This window comes from Onychomys torridus, chromosome 3 (genome assembly GCF_903995425.1).
Source record: "Onychomys torridus chromosome 3, mOncTor1.1, whole genome shotgun sequence".
Classification (NCBI taxonomy): Eukaryota; Metazoa; Chordata; class Mammalia; order Rodentia; family Cricetidae; genus Onychomys; species Onychomys torridus.
In genome coordinates, this window is record NC_050445.1 from 132,711,666 (window position 1) to 132,721,025 (window position 9,360).

The 9,360-nt window shown below is 48.0% G+C and overlaps 1 long non-coding RNA gene across 1 annotated transcript in view; it reads left to right on the top strand.

The window, feature by feature from the left end:
- Window positions 1–677: 677 nt before the first annotated feature.
- The window catches only part of LOC118579576, a 103,081-nt gene continuing 94,398 nt past the window's right edge, over window positions 678–9,360 (top strand). Inside the window, exon 1 of the long non-coding RNA XR_004944480.1 lies at window positions 678–1,054. This is a non-coding gene — a long non-coding RNA (uncharacterized LOC118579576). The remainder of the gene's footprint in view (window positions 1,055–9,360) is intronic.

Genomic DNA, 9,360 nt, shown 5'->3' on the forward strand with positions numbered 1-9,360 from the left:
GCTCTGGAGGTTTTAAAAATAATCTTCAGCTTAGTCTCTATCTTGACATCTCACGAAAAGTCCTCCCAAATTATTACACATCAAGAAAATCTGTCCCTGCACTCCAGGAAGTGCCGAGTCTGAAACTTAAAACCCCGACGCTGGGGGCTTTCAACAACTTGAGACAAATCTCGCCAGACTGTCCCTCTGAGACGCCCTTAGGCGGTCTTTCTTTTTACGTAAGACGCGACATTAGTTTTCCGCTCACACGCGGTTATTGAACTCTGTGGGCTCAGGTTTCGGGGTGCGGAGGCGCGCGTGCAGCACTCAGCGTCCTCCTAGAGCCCACAAGTCGTGAGGCTCTCCATGGACGCCCTCCACCCTGCCCTCCTCTTCATCCGCCCCATTCCCTCTCCCCCTCTCCCCCTCCCCCTCCCCCTCTGCCCCTCCTCCCGCTCTCCCGCTCGGCTCCAAGAAGGTGTGCGCCTGCGCCGTCGCTGTCCTTTCCTGGATTCAGAGGCGGGACCACACCCTGGCCCCGCCCCTCGCCTGGCCGGCCAATCCTGGGCTCGGATGTGGGCTCGTCAGAATGGCGCCGTGGAGGCCCGGTGCCCGGATGTCCGCTGCCTGAGGCTCCGCCCCGCCACGGTCTTGCATCCTTCCGGCTTCGTCGTGGAAGGAGGACTGCGCCTCGTCTTCCTGAAGGTGGGGTTCGGGGAAGGCCAGCCCGCGGTCACGCCGGCTGTGGGAAGGGAAAGTGGGCTCCCCGGGCTACTGTTTCCGGGTGCTCGGGGCGTGGGTCGAGCGGGGATCGGACCGGGGATCAGGAGGGCTTCCGGAAGCGCCGTGGGCGCTCCGCGGGCGGGAGTTGAGGACCAGGCCGGCCGCGCGGCCGACTCGCCCCGCGGAGGCCCCGCCGCGAGCGCGCGTCTGGGGGTTTCCATGGTGACAGTAAACAAGCCTCAACTGCCTCAGCTACAACTGCCAAGTCCCCGGGGTTCCACCCTCCTCTAGGTACTCTGAGGGCCGGCGAGGTTCCGGATGTGAGTGGGAGCGTGGAGACAAGGAGCCCGAGGTGAGGGCCGCCAACCGGCTGGGCTGGCGACTGGGCCCTTCGGGCGTCGGGCCGCGGGCGCGGGATTGGGCTTCAGGAAGGACAGGTCCGAGGTGGCGGCCGCACGCCGGCGGCCGTGCGAAGTCTGCCCCCGGGGGCTGGGCCCGCGTGGCCGAGGTCGGGGCCCGGGCTGGACACCCCAAGTGGAGAGTCGGCCCGACAGCCCGAGGAGGGCGAGTTTCTGACGGGTCCGGCCGCGTGGCCGAGGTTTGCGGGCGGGAGAGGTGTGTGTGTGGGGGGGGGACGGGATCCGAAGTCTGGAGTTACCCCGCTGGGGGTCCGGGCGCGGGGGCCGAGCAGTGGGGCCCCGGACACCGTACCCGCGGTACACGCCGCCGAAAGGGCGGCTTTGGCCGAGGGCCGTGCCCGCAGGCTCTGCTCGCACGCGGCGCGCCCGGCGCTGGCTCCGGGGGGGGGGGGCAGGGGGCAGGGCGGAGCGTTTCTCCCCCGGGGCGGGACACACACGCCCCACCGTCTCCGGGCGGGCCCGGGCGCTGGTTGCAGTTTTGAGAGGGGCAAGCAGTGGCTCACGTGGCTGCCGGCGCCCGGGGTTTCACAAGACTGGGAGGGGACGAGCCCGCCCTCCTCCCACGCCTGGCCCGAGCCTCCGGCCTCTTGCTCCTCGTGGCGGCCCGGGAGTCAGCAGCACCGGTCCGTGCCGATCCGGGTCCCCGGAGGTACCGTGCTTGCGTTTGGGGGCGGTGGGACCTTCCCCCAGGGAGGTGGGTCGGCTGTGCGTGCGCCTCAGTGCCGAGGACTTGCCGGGTGTGTTTGTGGAGCTGGACGGTTCTGGGGAAACTTGCGGTGGGCCCGCCCGGCCTCTCCGCCCGCCCGCCCGCCCGCCCGCGCGCGCGCCTGCCCTGCGGAGCGTCCCCGAGATGGCGGGACGCTGGCCCCAGCCGCCCGGAGCCTACCCGCGAGGCAGCCCCACGTGCCCCCAGACAGCCACTGCTCGGGGCGCCCTCCGCGGCTCTTCCTCCACTGACGAACGGGCCCCTCTCCTACCTGCCACAACTACTTGGGAGCTGTCGTCTGCGACTGGGGCTGCTGACTGGTTGGGCGAGCGCCCAGCGCGGGAGGCCGCCATGCGGCTGTGCGGCGGGATCAGACGGGAGCCTGGGCAGTGTGGCTTTTACTGCCGAAGTCTCGTAGCATAGAGAGGGCTTCTTCCCCCTTCGCTTCTCTTGGTTAACGTTTATTTGTGTGTATGTGTGGGCCAGGGGTGTTAGAGGTAAGAGGACAACTTGAGAAGGCGGCTCTTCCAGAGTGTGGGTCCCAGGAGTCGAACTGGTCATTATGCTTGGCTACGCCAATCTCTCTCAAGCATGGTGTGGCCCCCTCCTTCCCTCAGGCGGTGTCTTTGTAATTTTGGTTGTCCTGGAACTCACTTGGTAGATCAGGCTAGCCTCGAACTCAGATCCTTCTTCCTCTGCCCCCAATGTTGGGATTAAAGACACAGGGCACCATGCCTGGCCTTACCAGAGTTTTAAAATAATTATTTAATTGATCAAGTTGTAAGATATCTTGAAATAGTTATTACTTTAGTGAAATCTTTTTGGTTTTTCGAGCTTTCGAGACAGGGTTTCTCTGTGTATTTGCACTTTTTGGTTTTGTTTTGTTTTTTCATTTTTCTAGACAGGAACTCGCTTTGGAGACCAGGGTGGCCTCGAACTCACAAAGATCCGCCTGGCTCTGCCTCCCTAGTGCTGGGATTACAGGCGTGCCCCACCACCGCCCGGCGTGAAATCTTTTTTTTTTTTTTTTCTTTTTAAGTTTGAACACGCCTTGCAAGTAGAGGTCAGGGAAAAACGTGGGGCCAGTCAGTTCTTCCATATTGTGTTCAGAAATTGTGAGCTCAGGTCTGTTCTTATTGCAATTGCAAAAAGCATCTTCATCCACTGAAGAATCTCAAAGTACTTCGTAAGAATTGTGCTTATGAATTTTTAGTAAAAATAGAAATATCTCGGATTTGTGGGGTAGACAAAAATAGGTCAGTGAAGTGGTGTTTTGGTGCTTTTTTTTTTGGACAATATTTAATTTTAAAGTAGGTTTATATTTCCAGTGAATGTTGAGATTTGTAGTTCATTTTGTTGTATACCTAGACTTTTAAATAGATGGTTTCTGTGTCCCTGGCTGTCTTGGGACTCTGTAGACCAGGCCTGTCTCTGGAGTGCTGGGATTACTTGGCTGGGATGGCTACCCCCACCCCCAGGGTTTTAACAGCAGTGGCTGTCCTGGAACTCACTCTGTAGACCAGGGTGACCTCGAACTCACAGAGATCTGCCTGCCTTTTGCCTCCCGAGTGCTGGGATTAAAGGCTTGTAGCACCATGGCCATCTCCTAGACTACTTTTTAACAGTATTCCTGTCGTTCAGACTGGCTTGAACTTTTGATATTCCTGCCTTTATCTATCTCCCCATTGCTGCGATTACAGGCCAGTACCATCACCAGCACCAAGTTTTTTTTTTTTTTTTTTTTTTTTTTTCCCTGTTAAGTATTGGGGGAGTAGGCTCCTATAGCACAGGCTGGGCCTCCAAGGCATCACATAATCACTGAAGATGACCTTGTACTCCTGATCACCAAGCTCTCTTAGATTGCTTTGGATTCCAGGAACATTAATGGGTACTGGGCATGGTTGGCAAATACTCCATACACACTGAATCACATCTGTCAGGCATTGTGCCTTTTTTGGGGTTTTTTTGTTTGTTTGTTTTTTGTTTTTTGTTTTTCGAGATAGGGTGTCTCTGTAGGTTTGAGCCTTTCTTAGATCTCACTCTGTAGCCCAGGATGGCGTTGAACTCCCAGAGATCAGCCTGCCTCCCAAGTGCTGGGATTAAAGGCGTGAGCCACCACCGCCCTCTTGTCCATGTTTGTAGTTAACTATCTTCTGTTTTAAGATTGATTCTTTTCATTATGTATGTATATATGTCTCTTCGTGGGCAATGTTCAAGTCAAGGCTGGGTTACAAAGTGATTGAAGGAAAAACTTGGGCACCTTGTCTCTAAAATAAAATGGGAAATGTTTTAACTTTTTTGAGATAGGGTCTCACTATTCAGTTTGGCTGGCATGGAACTCACTGTATAAATGAGGCTGGTTTCAAACAGAAATGCACCTGCTTCTGCCTCCAGTGCTGTGGATTGCTGGAATTAAAGGTGGTGTTAACAAAAATTTCAGCAAAAGCTTTGACTAAGGCTGGGTGGTGCTGGTGCACACCTTTAATCCAGGCACTTGGGAGGCAGAGGCAGGCAGATCTCTAGAGATCTGAGGACAGCCTGGTCTACACACTGTCTTAAAACCAAAACCAACCAAAAACATGGAACAAACAAAAAGCCCTCACCATTGTTTAAAATAGAAATGGCTTAAAAGAAAATACTAGGCAAGTAGAAGTCTCTGCCATTTTGCCATAGGCTGTTGAGAATCTGGAGACTGAAGAGAGTCCCAGTGGCATTCTTAGTCCCATGGTACAGAAGAGAAAATGGAGACTGGAAGAAATTATTCACCAGGGACACAATTGGAAATTAGGACTTAGGTCTGACAGGGATTGCCTTGCCTTCCACTGTTTGTGTTAACAGAGGGTTCTTCAGGGCTTACAGCAGAGGAAGACGGAACTCAATTTAAGACCACCATTCTTTATTTTGCAGGAAATAAACCTACAAACATTTGTTGCCAGAGACCACAACTGGGGCCCTTTAAATGCTAGGCAGGTGCTCCTACTGAGCAGCATTAATTTTCCATAAGTTAAAGTTTTAACGTATATGACACATGTGGGTGAGGGTATAAGGCAGATGCTACCAGGAACATGCCAAGGTCAGAGGATAACATCTTTTGGTTCCTTTTGCTATTGGTGGGTTATGGGATAGATAGAACTGAGATCATCAGGGTTTGAGCAGATGCTTTTATCCTGTAATGTTTTTTCACTTAAAAATTATTTTTTTTTTTTGTGATGGTCTATTTTGTTCTGTAGCTGGCTCTATAGACTTGGCTGGCCTCAAACTCAGATCCTCCTGCCTCTGCCTCTTGACTGCTTGGGATTAAAGGTGTGTGCCATCACACCTTGGCTCCTTTTTCAATTTTAAAAGTGCAGTATTTGTTACTGGATGTTTTTGCTCTTTTGGGGGGCCTGCCACCTGGCTCCCAAATAAAAAACCCATGGAGGCTTATTCTGAAATTAAGTGCCTGGCCTTAGCTTGGCTTGTTTCTAGCCAGCTTTCCTTAAATTATCATGTCTATCTTTTGTCTCTGGGCTTTATCTTTCTCTGTTCCTGTGTATCTTTTTGTTTCTTACTCCACCCATGGCTTGCTGGGTGGCTGGCTCCTTTTCCCAGATTTCTCTTTCTATATTTTCTGCCTGCCAGCCCCGCCTGTTACTTCTCCTGCCTCACTATTGGCCATTTAGTTCTTTTTTTTTGAGACAGGGTTTCTCTGTAGCTTTGGAGCCTGCCCTGGACTAGCTCTGTAGACCAGGCTGGCCTCGAACCCACAGAGATCCACCTGCCTCTGCCTCCCGGGTACTGGGATTACAGGCGTGTGCCGCCACAACTGCCGGGCTACTGTTTAGTTCTTTATTAGACCATCAGGTGTTTTAGACAGGCACAGTAACACAGCTTCACAGTGTAAAACAAATGCAACATAAACAAAATAACACACCTTAAAATAATATTCCCCAACAAGTATTACCCTGTATCCCAGGCTGAATTCAAACTGAGTATCTCCTTCAGGCTCCCCTTCCAGTGCTGAGATTGACAGCAAGATTACATGTATAGGCCACCACATGCAGCTTCAAATACTGTACATCTGACAAATTTAAGTCAGGAGCCAAAGAAGGTTCTGCCTCATTTAGTAGGCAGAAGGTGTCCTGGCAATCTTACAAAATACTTTTTACTCCAAATCTGGCACTAAAAGAAATACATTGCAAGCCACAAGTGGTTTTTCTTTTTGTTTTTAATCTTAGCTCTTTGTTTTTCCTACATATTGGTAGTTACCTTTGCAAGTGTTTTTATTGGGATTGTGGTCCTAATAGGCACACTACTGGTTAGTGTTTTCTTTGTTATGTAAAGCTGCTGCCTCTTCATTAGTAGTGAGTGCCTTCCTGCTAGGAGAGAGGGTTGGTTGAGAGATACATTCCTGTGTAGCCCAGTAATCCATCCTGTCATGTGCTGGTATTAAAACGTAGTAAGATTATCATTACAGTCTTGGTATTAGTAGGTTTGGATTCTCACATTAATGGGAGCCCTATATATAGATAGACTTGTATATTTTTATAGACATGTCTATAATGTATTTTGATAGTCCCTTCTTACTCTTTAGACTCTTCTCTGACCCTTTTCCTTTTTCCACCTATTCTCTCTTCTGTTTTGCATGTGTACCTGTGTATTTTTGATGTCCCACTGAGTTACTAGGTTGTTGACACAGGTCCTGAGTGAAGGAACAGCAAGCATACAAAAACATTTAAGAAATGATCTCATTTCATACTTTGTCTCCATTGATATGTGCTAAGTTGTAATGATCAATCCCTGTCTGTCTCTCTCTCTCTCTCTCTGTGTCTCTCTCTCTCTCTCTCTCTCTCTCTCTCTCTCTCTCGTTTTAAAGACATAGTCTTACCATGTTACATAGCCCTGGCTGGCTTGGAACTCAGATTCACCTGTCTTTTGCCTCCTGAGTGCTGGGATTAGAGTAATGGTTAAATTTGTAAGGGATTGATTACCCTAGCTTGGTCAAGATGTTAACTGCTTTGTGTTAGGACATTTTAGGACTTTGGAATCTGCTTTCCTAATTGAAATTAGTTTGTGAAGCTAAATTCTGAAAATGGAAAAGTAGCTTCAATTGGTTAAAATGTACTTGAACTATAAAGTGTATATATAGCCTTGGGTTAAGAGTTTTGTGTTTTGTTAACATAGAAACACAAAGCACTAGGTGTAAAGTGTCCCATCCCTATCTGTGATCCTAACACTTAGGTGGGGCTTGGAGGGGGACAGGGACTGGAGTTTAAGGTCAGCCTAGGTTACAAGAGATTCTCTTGAGCCAGTCTTAGAGTCAGGTGTGTTCCAGCCTTTAATCTCTGTACTTGGGCTGTAGAGGTGGGTGAATCTCTTAAATTTGAAGACAGGGAAGATAGACAAAATACTAAAATACTGGTGGCTTAACAGAAGTTTGTCTAATGGTGGCTAGAAGTCTTTTTTGAGATGAAGGCGTATCCAGTGTAACTCCTAGACCAGACAAATGAAAATTGAAATCTTGGAAGGAAAAAAGACACAAATAACTGGTGGCAAGAGACATCTTGAGGTAGAGAAATGGAAGGAGATTTTCTTGGCTTAACATAGATTGAACTCTGTGGTGTCTAGGATAATAAAACAAAAACAACTTAAGCATAATGTTAAGACTTGGAAAAAATTGACCTGGAAAGTTCTAGGCCAGCCAGGCTATGCAGTAAAACCTTGTTTTATTGCCAGGCCTGGTAGTGTGCGCCTTTAATTTCAGTACTAGGGAGGCAGGGGCAGGTGGATACTGGCCTATTAGAACAAGTTCTGGGACAGCCCGAGAAACCCTGTTTTTCTTTTTAAAAGTATCTTTCCCAAACTTTGACCATTGTAAGTTCCAGTGTTTTACTTTGGTATTAATTCATAATTCAAGTGGAGGTAGGAGTAGCTTGCCTAGAACTTAAGACACTTTTAGTAAATCCAGATTACCCTGATTTAAGAATAAAAATTCAAGGGCTAGAAAAATGGTGTATCCCTTAAGAGCAGTTGTTGCTCTTTGCCCAGAACCTGGGTTCAGTACTCAGACTAAAAGTCTTTGTTTAAAAGGGGGCTTTTTAAAGATGGATGTAAGAATTTGGTGTTCCTTACCGAGGACCTGGGTTCAATTCACAGCACCCATATGATGACTAACAGCCATATGTAGGAATGTATGTAGTGTGCATATAAATATATGCAGACAAAACATTCTTACACTTGAAATAAGTTTTTTTCTTAGTTTTTCAAGACAGTTTCTCTGTGTAGCCCTGGCTGTCCTGGAACTCAAAAAAGATCCGTCTGCCTCTGCCTTCAGTTTTAAAAAATAAAATAAAATATGGCCTGGCGGTGGTGGCAAATGCCTTTAATTCCAGCACTGGGAGGCAGAGGTAGGTGGATCTCTCAGTTTGAGGCCAGCTTGGTCTACAGAGTACGTTCCAGGACAGCCAGGGTTGCACAGAGAAACTGTCTCGAAAAACCAAAAAATAAAAAATATTTAAATGATGTTTAATGGTAGGAACATCTTTAGGTGCTTGTGTTTTGTATTTTCCCTTGATAAAATATTTGTGGGGTTTGTTTCAGGGAATGCTTATTAAAATATGTAAGGCATTTATTTGTTCTGTGAAACTGCCTACCTTTGAAGTGTGGCAGTTTGTCCCTGGTGTCTCCTTTCTGCTCTTGCATGTGTTTCCATTTTCCCTTCCAGAGCAGTGGATTGTGGTTGAGTTTACAGTAGCAGTTTTGGGGTCCTGTAACCAGTTACTTTAGATCTGGTGAAGTGTTTGTCTTCTGTGGCCTCCTGAAGAACCACCTATCCTTTTCTAACATAATGTGGAGGTCTCTTGGAGACCAGGGGTCTAAGCCACAGGCATCCTGACCACTTTGGAAAGAGTTACAGGAAGTTTTTAACAGGGCTGGTGAATCCAGGAGTCTACCATCTTTTCAATTGTAGTTTCTTTTGCAGAATTTGCATACCACATACTCATTTCTCACTTAACTGGCATTTTTTTACTCGATGACAGAAAGCCTAATAGCAATACTTTTTCATAAGCATAACTAAAATTCATAATTTTACATTTGTCTTGTTTTCCATTGTTCCCTTGATAGCTTAATTCTTGACATAGGAAGAATAACAATCAATAGGCCAGTTGTTGTGTGCATGCCTACAATGCCATCATTTGGGGATGGAGGTTTCTCCAGGTAAGCATTAGCTACATAACAAGTTTGCCTGTAACAACACGAGATCTGTTGTCAGTAGTTAGTGTCAGTGTAATTGTTTTACACTTAGTATAAATTTGTCCTTTTGGTTAGTTTTAGAGTAGTTTAGTATATTGGAATTAGCATGTAATACTCATTGTTGGTATGTGTCCTAACACCACAAGATTTTTTTCCCCCATAGTTCTTAAGTGAGTTGATGACAGGAAGAAATGATTCAGAGTTGATGAATTGAACAAAAATAGCTAATTTAGGACTGAGAGTTTTCTTCAGTGATTGAGAGCACTCACCTAATAGGTGCCAGGCCTTGGGATTCTCTCT